The following is a 17,310-nucleotide window of genomic DNA, read 5'->3' as shown; positions in this document are numbered from 1 at the left end:
GAATTCATACACCAAGTTTGCAACAACCAAGCATTCCTGCTTCCCCTTTTTAATATAAAAAGAGCCTGAATTCTGACTTTGGGAGATGGTTTTCCAGGACATTAGGCTTCCATTTTCTCAGCTGGCTTTCCAAATTAAAGTTGCTATTTCTTGCCCCAAAACCTGGTCTCCCGATTTATTGGCCTGTAATGCACGAGCAGAACAAGTCTGGACTTGGAAACACAAACATACATTGAAAGTACCCATTTGGTATACTAAATGACCTGCTTCCACTCGTCTTCGTGACGTTTTCTTCTCTTGACTACTCCTGCTACGTTTATGAAAACCCTGTCATGTGGACACATTTGCATCTCTAGCCACTACCCTTCCAGGTAAGAACTGATGCCAAGAAGTCAATGGAAGTTGCTAGAATGTATTACCTGGCTAGAAAAGAGCAGAAGTGGTCACTGGCTGATGTTCAGGAGCAGGATGGGACACCTGACAAGATGTCATAAGTACGGATAGACAGCTGGGAACCAAAGGAGAAGCTTCTAAGCCTCCATGAGGGACTTGTTGCATAGGAAGGAAAAGTCCCAGCCTATAGCTCTGATCCCACCACAAGCTTCCTGAACGAGGCTGGACAAGTCACTTAAATTCTCTAGGCCCGTGCTGTCCACCATGGGAGCCACCAGCCACATTCAGGATTATGAAGTTATTCTGTAGCCAGACAGATTTATAAATACACATTTTATTGCAAAGATTCAGCAAGTCTAATATTTAAATACATTATTGGTTATCTTGCCCTAATGAGTTATTTTTGTATGTCTAGCTTTCTGTGGTTTGCAATGCCTGTGACTAATGATTCCTTTACAGTGAGTTATTTTGAAATTATAAGTTACTGGACACAGTACCCTCATATCACACTTGAAAAAAATTGATCCACTTAAGCAAGGTGATCTGACTTAGTAGTTATGAGCAGGGGCTCTGGGGTCAGCATGCCTGTGTATAAATTCTTACTCTGCCTCCAGGGGGTTCTGTGTGAACCTTAGAATAATTATTGTTGTTGCTGCTGCTGTTGTTGTTGTTGTTGTTGTTGTTGTTGTTATTTGTGCCTCTTTTTCCTTCCCTTTTAAATAGCGAGGAATATGTAGACTCTATCTCATTCCGTGTTGCCAGGATTAAATGATTAAACGTCTGTGCTGCCCACTTCCCTGGGTTTCAGCATTCTCCAGGCAATCAGTGTCAAACTCAGAGACATTCTCCACTCTCTTCATCAGTCTGGGATGCTGTAACAAATTACCATGGGTCGGGTGGCTTAAACAACAAGCATATTCTTTAAGTTTTGGAGGCTGAGGTCAATGTATCTGGGAGAGGATAGCCTTCATGGCTTGAAGATGGCTGTCTTCCCACTAAATTCATGGGCCAGAGAGCAGAGAGAAGCAAGCACTCTGGGGCCCTTTGTAAGGGCACAAATCCCATTCATGAGGGCACTAATCTCATGAACTCATTTTATCCTACTAATCACCTCCCAAAGGCCCCGCCTCCCAATACCATCACTCTGGGTGATGGGGTTTCAACATATGGATTTTGAGGGGATGAAAACATTCAGTCCACACATCAGCTAACTCTCCCCAACATGCAGTCATCAAACCTGTAGCTAATTTCGAAGTAATGTTTATATCTCTCAGCCCATTTCCATTACTTAATCCACTAATACTGAAGCCCTGTTATATTTTATTCCTTATTTTTCTGGTAGAGATTTAATTGATTCCTCTACTCCAATGCTCTCCTCACACCAGACAGTCCTCCTAACAGCCCTGCCAGATAGGTCTTCCTTAAAACACCTTCCCACTGCACCTGGTTGATTTTTAGGTGTAAATGTCAGAATTCTCTCCATACCCCAGCCTAGAACTTTAATCCCTTACACTACCACTCACTATGTTATTTTTCTATTACCACTGTAATAAACTTTCATAAGCGTAACAACTTAAACCAGCACAGATTTATCACCTTATGGCTGTGGAGGTCAGAGATCCAACACAGTTCTCATTGAGCTAAATTCAAGTTACCAGCAGGGTTCCTTCCTTCTAGAGGGTCTAGAAGAGAATGCTTCCTTGTTTTTGTTTTTTTTTTCCAGTTTCCAGAGGTCACCCAAATTCCTTAGCTTGTGCCCCACGACTTCCTCCATTTTCATGGTCAGCAGCCTTTCTGAACACTGCTCCATGGCTACACCTCCCTCTGGTTTTAAACTCAGCTGGCCTATGTCCTGCATTTTAAGGACCCCTGTGATTACATTGGGCCCAGCTGGACAATCCAGGCTACTCACCATATTGTCTCATCTCAGGATCTGCTTCTCCCCTCCCATTCAGGCATTATATACGTGGCTGTGACACTCACTTTGTGTGACATTTCCTCCCATGAGCAATTTAAGGTTCAAGGCACTTATGAATGACTTTTTGTTTTTCTTCCTTAGTCTTTCTACATTCAGTATGTGTGGTGAGATTATATGAATCCTTTTTATTTGTGTCCCTCCACTAATCTTTAATAATGTATCATGAGTTTAATAGGCTAATAGACAATTTAGAAGACAGAAATCCTCTAAGATTTTTCTCCTAAAATATCTGTCATCCCTTTTGCCATGTACAGAAACATGTCACTGTTGGCTAACCTGTGGAGGGGGAGGAACATGATTCTGCCACCACACTCCCCTCATTCACACCAATTTGATGATCGGCTAACCAAGGATCTATGCTCCCCGCTTCGCTCACTTCCTCCTCCTTTCCATTGACTATCCTGTTCCCACTGCTTCCTTCATTCACCACATTAGGATTTCATGACCACATTCTTCTCTAAATAAAATGGATATCTTACATCTAATGTCTGATAACTGTTCTTAATGTATATGCACACACTGACCTCCACATAACCCCACCCATCTCTTTATTATCCTAGAATCATCCAGAGGAATCAGTTCCATCATGATGATGATGATGATGATGATACTGACAGTGATGACAGGAGCCTTTCAAGGATTCTGATAAACAGGGAATCAATAAGGGAGGGAATCATTGCAAAATTGCCCCATAAACAGGCTTAAAAGTAAATAACTGCTAAAGTGTTTAATGAAATTGACTAATATTTAACTATTTTTAAAACTTTGTAACACTGAATTTAAAATTTTACTGGGAATTTTCATTCACCCCTAACCAGTATTCAACTCTAGGACCAAAATCTAAGGATTTCTGTCTTCTAAAAAATTGTCCACTAGGCTTTTAAACACGTGAACCTTTAAAAAGGGTAAGTGCTGGGGTGAAAATAAGCAGGATTCATATAATCTCACCAGACACAGTGAATGTGGAAAGACCAAGGAAGAAAAACAAAAAGCCATTCATAACGTCTTGAACTATACGTTGCTCACAGGAGAAAAAGTTAGCCACGTTGAGCGTCACATCAACATGACGCCTGAGTGGGATGGGGAAGCCGATCTTCCTCATCAGACATTTATGCTGATTTGTTAGATGCCAACACAATTTCCTCATTGGATTTGCTTCTAAAAAGTATGGAAGAGTTTAGGCTCTACCAAGAGCATACTAAACATTTTCCCCTGCTGTCAGGTCATTGGACTGAATGTCCCCATAAGAAGGACACAATTATGTTTCATTGGGAAGTCTTCCTGAGAAGCAACAGGCTTTTCGAGGACAGAACTGCAGGTCCCCCCATGGAGGGCTGGAGGAGGGCTAGAGGGGACACTGGAAAAAACAGCAGGAGTGAGTTCAGATACTGCTGCTCAGGTTGCCAAAGTCAGCAGTGCTATCTCTAAGGATATGTCATTCTCCCAAAATTTCCATGAGTGAAGGAACCTGTGAACACTAAGCAGGTTTTTAAGACACAGCAGCACATAATTTGCATCACAACTCAATTACAGTATGTTTTGATATTTGGAAAATAATTAGCCCATTGTTCTTTGAAACTACAGCAGTAGTAATAGAAATAAAAAAGACTGAGCCATCTTGGAGACAACAATCAATAAACAATTCTAAATCTGCAGGATTCCTTGACGATATGCAAGCAATGAGCTAGATGTGTGCTGCAGATACCTCTTACTACAGGGCTTACTCCTGCAAAGCATAGAACTAGTTTTCTCAGCAGACATAGGGAACCAAGTCAAGATTCCTAATCTTGAGAGGTTTACTATATGGCAGGAAAGCTCAGACAAGTACATACATCCAAATATGAATAAATGTAATCAAATATTATGAAATATGAATGGAGCACAGACGAAAGAGAAATTCCTTTCACCTGGGATCAAGAGAGACTTCTTCAGAAAATGTGGCTTTGGAGATGGCCAAAGACATGGGTGGAATTTTGGCAGAAAAGGATGTAAGGAATTTAAAAACTGATACTAAAATTCATATAAAAATGCAAAGGATCCCAAATATCCAAAATAACTTTGAACAAGAGAAACAAAGCTGTAAGACTTACACTATCTGATTTTCAGACTTCTTTTTTTTATAAAGTTACAGTAATCAGAACGTATGGTGTTGGTGTAAAACAGGAAAATAGAATAATGGAACAGAAGAAAGTTCAGAACTAAACCAGCACTTATATAGACAATTGATTCTCAAAAAGGATGCATTGGAGAAAAGGATTTTTTCAACAAGTAGTGCTGGAATTATTAGATAGTGATATGCAAAACAAAAATGAATTTTGATCCACAATCACAAAATATACAAAAATTAACTCAAAGTGGATCATAGATCTTAATAGGAAATCTAAAACTATAAAACAGCTAGAAGAAAAAGCATAAGCTTAAACTTTATGACCTTGAGTTTGGCAAATATTTCTTTGCTATGACACCAAAAGTATAATCTATTTTCAAAAGTAACTGATAGAGTGAACTTTACAAAAATGAAGACTCTTCAAAGCTCTTCTAAACACTGCTAAGCAAATGAAAAGACAAGCCATAGACAGAAGCTATTTGCAGATCATATATCTGGTAAAGGTCTCTCTTTGTGTCTGATCCAGAATAAAAAGGTTTCAAAACTCAATAATAATTCAAACAACTGAATGAATGAATGAGGCCAGAAAACACACTTCAGTAAAGATATCCAGATGGATAATAAGCATATGAAAAGTGCTGATTAAAGATGCCATTAGTCATTAGAGAAATGCTTTTAAAAACCACAGTGAGATACTAGTGCACAAACATACTAGAATGTATATGATTAGAAAGACTGACCTTACAAATTGCTGGCAAGGAAATAGAGCAACCAGGACTGATACACACCACGAGGAATTTACAATAGCACAACCATTTTGGAAAAATGTTTAACAGTTTCTTTAAAAAAGGTAAACACCTATCTGCCATATAACCCAGAACTTCCTCATCTGATGCTTTAGAAAATAAAAGCATATGTCCATACAAAGACTTGTAACCAAATATTCACTGCAATATTATTTATAATAGCTCAAGTTGTAAATAACCCATGCATCCATCAAGAAGTAAATGAAGAAACAAATGATGGTCTATCCAAACACTGCTCACAATAAAATATTCAGGAAAAACTCAGCACTAAGCAATACTCTGCTATAAGAAAAATAAGCTATTAATACAGCAACACAGATGACTCTCAGAATAATTACACTGAATGAAAGAAGTCAGACAACATAGAGTAGATACTGCATGAATCCATTCATACAACGATCTTCAAAATGCAAACCAGTATGTTGTGATAGAAAACAGATCAATGGTTTCCAGGGGAATAGACGGGGAGGGAGGGAGAGACAACAAAATGCAGGAGAAGAGTTTTGTGGGTGATGGGTATGTTCACTGTCTTGAATGTGGTCATGGTTTCTTGGGGATATACTTATGTCAAAACGTATTAAGTTGTACACTTTAAATGTGTGAAAATTATTTTGCCAAGTATACCTCAAAGCTGTCTTAAGAAAAAAGGCACTTCTGTCCTGACACAACTCAGGGCCTGATTGGAGTGAGATGATCAGTCCCTCACCCTGTCTGCCTAACGGGAAGGTACAAAATCTCTTACGGAAGATAAGATATGGATTTTTCATTTGCAATGTCTGCTATGTAATAAAGAATTTCTAGACATGCAACATGTCAAGACTATATGATGGATAAAATGAGAATAAGAAATATTAGACAAAGGATGCAAACCCCCAGGTGATGTAGGTTCAGAGTTATCAATAAAGGCTATAAAATACTTTTAATATATTCAAGAAAATAAGGAAATGATGGGAGAATATACAACAGGGTCAAGACTTTCACCAGAGAAATATACTGGAATGTATTTTTAAGAAAAATCAAACAGATACTCTAGAACTGAAGCTTTCAACTCTGGAAACAGGTAAACAGAGCTAATTAGGATCCCTTTTAAGTAAAACTTTCAGTAATGCCGGATAAAATACAACAACAAAAGTAACACAGAGCTAACTATGGAGAGAGAAGTTCCCAGGTGACAATACAAAGAGGACACTAAACGCCAAAATGGTAATCTTGTGAGCTGATGCCACCGCACCCTGGAGGGAAGGGGTTTTCATCTGCACATAAATAGGGATACAATGTCCATTTAGGAAAAAGGGTCCATACCAGATGTAGAAGAGTCTTCCTTTATAGAAACCTCTGCATAAGACGTATTGGAAGACTTGCCTCTTCACTGAAAGGGAGACTCAAAGTTCTCCACATGTGCACACAGGAAAGGGGTGAAACAACCGGTTCTCTAGGGAAAAACAAAGTCTCCCTTAAAAAAATCTAATCTCCACGCCCCTGCTTTATATGAATGTGGAATCCAAATTGATACTCCACTTAAGATTCCGGAATTCCCGAACCGAAAAATATAATAATTCAAGGTTGATCATATCACCTGGAGCCTTAGGATAAGCAACACAAAATTGTTCTCTAGGGAAACTTTAAAAACCAGGATGTAAGGGACAATCATAGGAAAAAAATTGTACTCACTATAGAGAAGCTCCCACAGCTCTACACAGACACAGACACACAACTAAAAACAGAAGGAAATGAGTGCCACAGGGAAGAAAGAGCTAACCGTAAAACACAGGATGATTAATATTCCAGAGCCTAAAATTATGAAACAATCTAAGAGAGAGCATAAAATAAGTATGACTGAATCATTAAAAGATAAATTGAATCTTATATAACATAATGAACAATCAGGACATCATGAAAAAGAAAACAGATTAATTTTTTAAAGAACTAAACAGAACTTATGGAAACAAAATACAGATATCATTTGGTATATAAAATTCAATGTATGGGTTAAGTAACATTTTAATCTTCAATATCTAGGGTGTTCATTAAAATTCAACAGTAATCTCTAAAGTAATTGTTTAAAAAGAGAATAAAAATAAAGAAGTCAAAATGAAGAATGCAAAATAGGCCGGTCACTATTCTAAGTTCTTCATCTATTTTATCACTTAATGCTCACAGTCTTTGAGGTGGATAGTACCACTTTTTGTATATTCAGAAAGTGAGTCTCAAATGGCTTACATATCCTGGTTACATGGTTAGCAAGGGAGGGAACCAAGCCCGGATAGGCTGTCTCTAGACGCCATGCTCTTAACCGTGACTGCGAGGTATATAACAGGCAGGAGAAAAGCAGAGCAAAGCAAATAGAAATCACAAAACAAGATGCCAGAAATAAAACATCATCACTAATCACAATATATTTAGATGAAATAAATAATGAGTTAAAAGATTTACAGAATTCATTTGTTTACCTGAGACAAAGCAGAATTAAAACTTAAAACTGGTTGAAAGCTTAGAAGAATAACAGAAAGAAGTCAAAAGTTAGAGCCAGAAAAAGAGACACCTGAGAAATATTAATCAATGGAAATCACTCAAGTCTCCCTCAGGTTCATAGGTACCTGAAAACCACCTTGGCCTGACACTTACCAGCTCTGTGCCTGAGCGAAACTCTCAGTCCCCCAGAATCTTCGTTCACTTACCTGTGAATATAAGGAATGATCCCTCCTTCCATCTGGCCAATTTGTATTGACTGCTGTGCCATGGGTACTGGTCAAGCCACCTGAGGTCCGTCAGTGAACAAATAAGGATCCTTGTCCCTATAGGACTGTGGAGGAGCAGAACATAAACTACAGTCGTGACAGTCATGTGAAATATATGGTATTCTAGAAGGTGATAGAAATAATATGATCAGGGAGAGGGGATTTCTGGGGCAGAGAAAAGGGGAAGGCAGTTTCCAGTTTAAAATGAGATGGCCAGACCTGGGCTCACTGAGGACCTTGAGAAGGGGGTGCAAGTTGCTGAGCTCCCTCTAACACAGCACCGCACACTGGGTGACATGAACCACAGAGGCTCACTGTCTCACAGCCCTGGGGGCGGGGAGTCTGCAGGCAGGGTGTCAGCAGGGCAGGCTCCTCCTGAGGGCTGGGAGGGAGAGGCTGGACCAGGCCTCTCCCCTTGGCTTGGAAATGACCGTCTTCTCTCCACATCTCATCACGTCATCTCCCATGTACACGTGTCTCTGTGTCCACATTGCCCCTTTTTATCCGGACACAAGTCATACTGGATTAGGGCCCACCCTAATGACCTCTTCTTAACCAATGACATCTGCAACAACCTTATTTCCAAATGGTGTCATGTTCTGTAGTCCTGGGGGTTAGGACTTCAACATATGAGTTGTACAGAGACCGGCCAGGGCAACAGGCCTGTGGGTGCATGTCTGATGTCCTCAAGGGCAAGCAGGGAGGCCAGTGTGGCTGGACCGGAGTGAGCCAGGGATAAAACCGGAGATGAGCTCAGCTTGGGGAGGGGGAGGAAATCTGTAAGGTCACCATAAGGACTCTCACTTCTTCACTCAGTGAAATGAGAAGCCATTGCAGGATTTTGAGCAGAGAAGATCACACCCAGGGTCTCAATCATGCTGACTTAGGTGATGAGGATGAAAATATTTAGGATTTTGAGCTGATAATAGTTAGACTACATGTTGGACTTTGATTTGATGGTGTAGTAAATGAGACTCTGGAGGGTGTTGGGATGAGGTGGATGCACTTTGCATGTGGGATGGACAAGAACCAGTGAGGCCAAAGGGAAGAACTCGGTAGAATAATGGCCCCAATATGTCCACGGTCTGATCCCTAGAACCTAGGAATGTCACTGTGCATGGCAAAAGGGACTCTGCAGGTGTGACTGTCAAGGACCTTGGGATGGCAGATCACTGTGGGAAAGCAAACATCATCATGGAGGTCCTTAGTGGTGAGAGGCAGTTTGGTCAGAGACAGAGATGTGATGTGGCAGCAGAAGTCACAGTGACACAGGGCCCTGGGCCAAGGAGTGTGAGCACCTCTGCAGGCTGGGAAAGGTAGTAAGATGAATCTCTCCCAAGAGCCTCAGTGTGGAACTAGCCTTGGCCACACGTTGGTTTTAGCCCACTGACATTGACTTTGCATTTCTGCACCCTAGATCAGTGAGACAATGGATGTGTGTTACGTTAAGCCACTGAGTATGTGGTCCTTTTTTACAACAGCAATGGGAATAGAGCTCAGGAACCAACATGAACATAAACCCCAGGCTGCCTGCTGTGCCGGCAGGAAGTCCTTTGTCTCTGATCCTGGGGGAGTGTCCTGTCTTCTGGCAGCATCCACACACTACCTCATGCTAACCTGGCAGCTTGCAGGGGGTCAAATCTTAACCCTGCACAGTTCTTGATATTTAGTTAATAAAAAAGTTGGTGTCATCATGGGTATTTTTCCATCTTTAAATACACTTCAGTCTTCTAATTAAGAGACTGTGTAAATAGTTTTCAATCTTAATAATAAATAACTGTGGTTTTATTTGGTTACTTAAATTATGAATAATAATATTCACATTAGTAAAAGTTATTAAAATCAAGATTTTTCAATGAAAATATCAAATTTCTTTTTGCATGAACATGTATTAACTACAAGAAATGTTCCATGCTTTCTTCTACGATTTAGTGTTAGAGTCTTAAAGAATAATATTTTCCTCAAAATATATTATGGGGAGGGTATTACCTTTGGTGGTACAGTTTCTAAATAAAATCTGATGCATGGCTCAGGCCACTGGGAACCTAGAGATGATAGAAATAAGGAGGCATTATAAACAGAACAATTTTTAAAGGAATTAAAAAACTGGATGTGTGAAAACAAAGAATCAGAGAATATTCAGGTGAAATAAAAGTATTTTTCAGCTTAAGCAAGACACTGGGTGAATAAATCTAAAATGAAAAAAACACCCAGAGATTAGCAGCGAGTCATGCATGCAGTGTGACTGATCAAAACCAAGTTGTTTCCAAACCAGTGTGCAGGCTTGATGCCTTCATCAATCAAGTCGGTGTGGCACCAGGCCACCTCGAATAGATGTTAACGAGGTATTTATAAGCTCTTCAACATCCCAGCTCGAAGCCCACACACGAGCCACACGACCATCACCTACACATCTGCAAAATACCCATCATGGTGAATAGCACTTTTCTTGCTCAGTAGCCGGTGGCAGGGCACTGTGAGCAGACAGAGATACAGGGACACAGGGACACAGAGGCACCTCCCCTTACTCAGCTGATAACCTTCCGTGCATTCCTGGGGACAGGACTGTCATTAAAAGCACCATGTATTGATCCTCCTCCTAGGAAAGAAACGACAGGATTGTCCTCAGGTTTGAGCAAGGGTGGCCGGGGGATCTCAGAAGAGCTGTTTCAGCACAACCAATAGAAGTATTGGCCACCGTGACCACGAGAGACAAGTCTCCTTCCAACCCGGTAGTCACTTGGGCTCCTGACAAAAGCTGGGCTCAGTAAAGGGTTGTGTAGAAGGCACAGACCTGAGGGATGCCCCAGCGAGAGACAGGAGTTATGGCCTGGTTTATACTGCTCTGGGTGTATCCCAGCCTCATCCGAATACGAAATCAGAAACTTGCAAAACAGCAGAGCTGGGATGGATCACCTATTCCAGACTCCTCTCCTTACAGTTAAAAGGGTGGCAGCCCTGAGAGGCAAAGCAATGTGCTAAAGGCAGAGTGTGGAAGTGGCAGCGCCAGATGAAATGCACCGTGCCAAACCCGTTCAAGGCCACTAACACTGAGTATGGGGCCAAGGTTTCCAACTAGGAGAATGAGACAGTGTAAATACTTTGTTACCCCCAAAACCCCAAATGTTTTTTAAAGGCACAAAACTCACCTTAACTAGCTCTATTCTGAGGGGGCTCTCTTCTGTCTCTGTCTTTCTGTCTGTCTCCATTTCTCTCTCTCAGACACAAACACATACAATTTTTTGAAAGGGGAATTCCTGACATACAAAGACAGAATTCACATCTTCAGAAAGACACTTGACAAAGCACGTTTCTCAATTCGTCTTTGTGTGAGGTCTGAGCAACTGGCTTATCTTCTAGAACAATTGGTGGTTACAAAATCAGGAGATCATCTTCCCCAAAGGAAGAATTATGGTCCGTGTTGATGAAGTTGGGGATGTCACATTTCATGAGCCGGTTCGGCTCCTCCTCTGGCCACCTGCTGCATCTGATGGCTTCCTGGAGCCGAACATCCCTGTCAAGGGCTATTGTTGGGATAGCAGATTTGGCCTTGTCCAAGTGGCCCACTTCATTGACGTAGCAGTGAAAGAGGGACCTAGATTCGCCATTGCCCTGTCAGAGAACACCTTGGGCACCAGCGGTCTTCCAAAGTCTGACACAAAGCTGTTCAGTTCAGTCTGAATCTCTTGTCGGGAGACTCTGCATTGCTATAAAGAAAACCAAAATAAAAGATCGCTCACACTCTAGCTCGGTGACCTGAAGAATCATAGTTTTTGCCATCTACTGAGAGCAAGTCCCTGCACAGAGCATGCTGACAAGCACTGGAAGTGAGAGACATCACTTCTGAACACATGCAATTAAACCCAAGGCAAAAGTCTCAAGTGAGGGACCTTGGACCATCATGAAAAGACATCGTTCCTTGAGAATCCTCAGTATTGCTGAATCGCACACCAGTGTTTCTCATTGAAACACTCAGATCATCTTCATCAGAATTAGTTAAATTGCTTTTTAAAATGCAGGATTCTGGTGTGCAGACCCTCAGCGTCTCCAGAGGTAGGGACCTGTAGTCTGTATTTTTAGAGCAGCCAAGATCACTGAACACGCTCAGGTTTAGCACCGCGGTCTACATCGTGTCACATGAGCATCGACAATGCTGTCTCACGGGGTAGGCGGTTTGCCATGTGTGTCAGGGTGCTGTCCTACCCACGAGACTCCCCTGATTCTCAGAACTGACAATGCTGCCCCATTGGGCAAAAAATACCACCATTTCACAATGCATACGCAGGGCGCCCTACTGACAGATACAATCAGTGATGGGAGAGGGGACAAAACTCATGTTCCTGATCCTTTGTTTCACTTACTATGGGACAAATGATCAATTCAAGGGTAATAAATCACTGAATGAGTGAATAACATGACTCTCGTTAGTCCCACGAGTGCCTGGAAGAGCAAGCCTGGGCACACTGAGAACCATAACAGCCCATCTACTTAATTGTCATCCTCCCCAGATTTGTGTAAAGGTTACTTCCACCCAGGCAGTGACTCCTGAAGGGCAAGAATCATGCCTGAACACACTCTCAAATCCAGAACAGAACCTGACATCAATTAGGCTCTGGAGTCTGTGTTTAGCGAGTGTGGAATCGCAGCGATTCCAGCTCTTACACCTTGCCTTCCCATCCCGCCCCTCACGATATGGCCCTTATGACCAGCTCTCCCGGGGCTGCGGCCACGGAACCCATTTACAGGACTGGAAGAATCTGATCATGTAAACCACCCCCCAGATTATCATCAAGAGTCACCTGCATTTCAGGGATCAGTAATCCCAGAAGGTTTGCAGTTCAGGCAGCTGAGGGATTTTTATATCAGCTCTGTCTTCTACTGTGACTGCCTGGGTGACATCAGACAAGGAATTTTCAAAAGCCTAAGCTTTTCCTTTCAGGAATAATCTACTTAACAAATCTCATTGACCATTTAACAAATGTGATGTGAAGATCAATGATTTACACAGGAGTACAACATTCATTAGGTCGTGGATTTTGAATCTGAGAAAAATCATTTGAGAAAGATTGACAGAATGTAGCTTTAATGCAAATTTAAGTATTCTTACCTTTCAGTAAATCATCTTCTTCCCCTACTTATCACTTCACCCAAGTTTAAAAGATGTTTGAGAACAGGCATGATTGTGCCAGCAATCTGTGACCCAGTAACCTAAAATGTCACCTAGGAAAAAGAGGGGAGTAACACATATTTTAAAAGCATGGTGAGGACAGCAGGGCCACCCCCCAACTCCACACTAAGAAGTTCTGAGTAATAGCTTTCCTGCCTGCCTTGGGTATCAGCTGATGTGAAAACCCACCCAGAAAACTCACTGTCCAGCAGCTCTTCCGTAACACAGGCTACACTTTCTCAGGATTAAGAATTGGGTCAAGTAACCCCTTCGCTGAAGAATAAAGACAAAGGGGAACAAGAGAGTTCTTCCCCTCCCCAGGGGAGAGCCCAGAACTTGGGCTGCATGCACTGTGCCCACCTCCCAGGAGAAGGATAAACTGGAGAAGGACATCCTGTGAAAATAGGGCAGCAAAGGTAGAGATGGGAACAAATAGACCAGCTGGCCTGGGACAGCCCCCTCCGTCGCTGCCTTGGCGGCTGCCTCCGCCCCCTCAGCACATCCTGCCCATCTCAGGTGGCTAAGCTGTCAGGGAAACTGTGCTTTGCGCCCTGGGGCAACAGAGGCTGCCCCCAGGCCAAGCTGCTGGGGAGATGGGAGCTAAACCACCGCCTCCCAAGTTGCAGGCTCCATACCTTTGACATCACCCCGCCACCCCCACACCTTAACACACCCCCGGGGCAATATGACCCTGAGAATTGTGACCTGGGAACGAGGGGTGGCAGAGGCCGCCCCTATGTCAGGCCTCCAGAGATGGGAGGTTATCCTCCAGCTCACAATAGGCAGCACCCCTCTCCTTCCCAACCCCTGATCTCACCGTGCCCACCTCCCAGGAGCAACCTGACCTGGTGTAGTGTGTCAGGCGAATCTTGGGCGGGAGAGGCCGTCCCCAGGCCAGGTCAGGGGAAAGGAGAAGAAGTGGCCTTATTAGGCAGCTGCGACGGCCGGCTGCCCCTGCCCCTCGACCTCATCGCGTGCACCTCCCAGGGGCAAGCTGACCTGGAGACGGGCATCCGGCTTCTTGGGCAGCAGAGGACGCCCCCAGGTTTGGCCATGGGGAAGAGGGGAGCAAATTGACAAGCTCCACGGTGCAGGTCCTCTACCCCCGCCGTCGCAACCCTCGCACATTGAAGGCACTGCCCAGGGCGCCCCTCCCCAGCAGGCTGAATGGGACAGGTGTGTCTGGTTATCTGGGGCAGGAGAGTCCACTCCCACACCAGGCCATCGGGGACACGGGAGCCAATCCACCAACTCCCCAAGGCATCCCCATCCCCCTGCATCAGCCACTGCTCCTGCCCCCTGACCACACGGTGGCCGCCTCTAGGGAGCAGGCTGACCTGGAGATGGACGTCCGGCGAACTTGGGGCAACAGGGACTGACCCAGGGCAAACCATGAGGGGAAATGGGAGCAAATGGACCAGCTTCATGGGAAAACCCGCCGCTGCTTCCACCACCCCCAACGTACCACGCCCACCTCCCGGGGTCAGGCTGACTAGGATACACGTGTCCCGTAACCCATGGCAACAGAGACCACCCCCAGGACAAGCCGCGGGGAAGATGGGAGCAAATGGTCCCTCTTCCCTGCTGCAGGACCCCGACAACTGCCACCACTGCACCTTGACTACCCTGCCTCCTGCCCCCAGTTAGCTAAGTGGGATAGGGGTGTCCTGGAACCTGGGGCAGCAGAGGCCGCCTGCAGGTCATGCGGTGCAGACATGGAGCTAATCCACAAGCTACCCCAGAGCAGCATCCCTTTCCCCGCAGCCACCATCTTACCAGGTCCCTGACCGGACCGCATCCATCTCCCAGGAGCAAGCTCACCTGGAGTCGAACCTCAGGCAAATCTCCGGCGGCAGAGGTCGCCCCCAGGCCAGGCCGAGGGGGAGAGAAGAAATGGAGCAGCTGCCTGGAACGGCCCCCCTCCCCCTGGCGCCGCTGTCCCCGCCTCCCAGGAGCAAGCTCACCTGGAGACCGACGTCCCGCCTCTAGGGCAGCGGAGACCGCCCCCAGGCTCCACCGCAGGGGAGAGCGGAGCAAATTGACCGGCTCCCCCGCGGCAGCCCCCTTACCCCCGTGGGCCCCGCACCTAAATGACACCGCGTGCACTCCCCACTCAGCAAGCTGAGTGGGACAGTTGTGTCTGGCGACCTGGGGCAGCAGAGGCCGCTCCCAGGCCCGGCAGCCGGGACAAGGCAGCTATTCCACCAGTTCGCCAGGGGCAGCCCCGCTCCGCCCCCCTGTCGCTGTCGCCGCCCCCTGACCTAACCGCCCCACCTCCCAGGAGAAAGCTTACCTGGAGTACAACATCTGGCGAATCTCTGGCTGCCAAGGACCCCGCAGGCCAGGCTGCAGGGAAGAGAAGAAATCGACCGGCTTGCCCGGGCAGCCTCCCACCAACTGCCGCCGCCGCAGCCGCCACCTCCGCCGCCCCAAACCATTGCACAAGCCTCCCGGGGTAAGGCTGACTGCGAGGATGTGCACTTGCCTTCTGATCCTGGCCACGTGCCTGAGAACCTCCCTGCACCCCTACACTCCCTGTACCTCTGCAACCCTGCCACTCTCTGCACTTCTGCACTGCCTGCACCCCCGCATCCCCTGAACTGCCTGCACCCCCCAAAGCCCCTGCACCCCTGCCACCACTTACACCTTTGCACTGCATACACTCCTGCACCCCTGCTTGTCCCACACACCACCTCTTGGGCCTGTGGCAGACTCTCTGCTGTTAGACCAATGCACAGCGACTCACATCTTTGTCAGTATATGATGCATCAGTGGACGTCTGGGGTTGGCTGCAGGAAGGTACATGTTCCCGGTCACTAGCCTGGGCCACTAGGGTGATCTCTGTGAGGTCACCCAGGACGGGCTCAGAGATGCTGTTCTCTGGGAAGAGAGGAGTTGAAACCGGTCTTGAGGGCAGAGCTGTGCTCACCAGGCCATCCACGCTTCATGTTTTACACAGGGCTTCGGAGAAGTGAAATGGATATGGCCAAGTAAGACCGGCCTGCTGTGCGCCCACCTCAGTCCTGGGCTCTGAGGCAGAACGACTGGCTCCCACCCTCAGGGCCAAGTTTGGGCACCTGAATGGCCCCTTGGAGGCATCCTATCAGTTCTCAGGAAGAAGTCTGGCTGTTTCCACCCCATGGCCCTCCCTCCCACTGTGCTGGCCTCAGGAAGTTTCCTTATTTGGGGAAGAAGTCAGCCCACACCCTACCCCACCGCTCACCTTTCTCTAACCCAGGCTGGTGCTTTCTCTGCCCTTCAGAGTCTGGAAAGCCATTTCTCTTCAGGTATGTCCCTTCTGAGATGGACATGCTTCCACTCAATTCTAGGCGAGGATGCACCATGGAATGCACTGGGTAAGAGAACCAAAATAAATAGTTTCTTCTGTGAGGTTTTCTGTTTATCTACTGGGGCTGGGCTGTGTGTAGTTTGCTACAGCTATTCGTGCAAGAGGCTAAAGCCACACGTGTGTCCTTGTTTTCATCTCCCCGCTGTCTTTGGGTTTTCCCTAGACACTCCTGAGACATTTACTTCTTTTAATTTTATTCCTTTTATTACACAGGGGCCCTACTGACATGGAGGTGAGGTGTTGGGGGAGCGCGACAGATTAGGGCATCTGCAGTCCTGTTATTAATTCTCATTGAGCCTGTGCCCTGAGCTGTGACCTCCACAAGTGTGTCTCTTTCCCCCACCCCAATTTGGGTGACACAGAAGGTATTTCCCTTCCCCCAGGTAGGTTAGGCTCTGGTAAAATATTTTCTCATTAAACAAAACAAAACAAAACTAAACACAAACCCCCACAATGGAAGAGAATGTTCTGGGTGTATTTCAATAGAGCTATTCTTTCCTTTCCTGGCAGGAAGCATGAGGAGTTTTCCTATGATTTTCACTCTGAGAACAGGGCACGGTCCTGGAGGTAAAATGCATGAAAAAGAGCATGGGGCCCCTCTGACTGGCCCCCTGGAGTTGTCACACTCAGGTTTCCCCTCTCTGAGACTCCAGCTGGCCTCAGGGACCTGTTAAATCTGCCTGCCCCCGGGGTTCTTACAAAAGCGGGTTCTGCCCTGGGAGCTGTGACTCTCCAAGCCTGCCTGGCTGCCTCTCTGGGTTGGGAGCAGCTT

At 45.5% G+C, this 17,310-nt stretch overlaps 1 long non-coding RNA gene across 1 annotated transcript; it reads right to left on the bottom strand.

The window, feature by feature from the left end:
- Positions 1–788: 788 nt before the first annotated feature.
- On the bottom strand, positions 789–15,220 carry LOC141575411 (uncharacterized). Its single transcript, XR_012502955.1, has 5 exons — positions 13,130–15,220; positions 11,172–11,729; positions 10,012–10,621; positions 7,963–8,087; positions 789–1,265 (listed from the first exon to the last, which is right to left on the bottom strand). It is a non-coding gene; the product is annotated as an uncharacterized LOC141575411 (long non-coding RNA).
- Positions 15,221–17,310: the final 2,090 nt, after the last annotated feature.

This window comes from Camelus bactrianus, chromosome 28, assembly GCF_048773025.1.
Source record: "Camelus bactrianus isolate YW-2024 breed Bactrian camel chromosome 28, ASM4877302v1, whole genome shotgun sequence".
NCBI lineage: Eukaryota > Metazoa > Chordata > Mammalia > Artiodactyla > Camelidae > Camelus > Camelus bactrianus.
The sequence above is the reverse complement of the archived record's forward strand: the minus strand, read 5'-3'. Positions and strand labels throughout refer to the sequence as shown.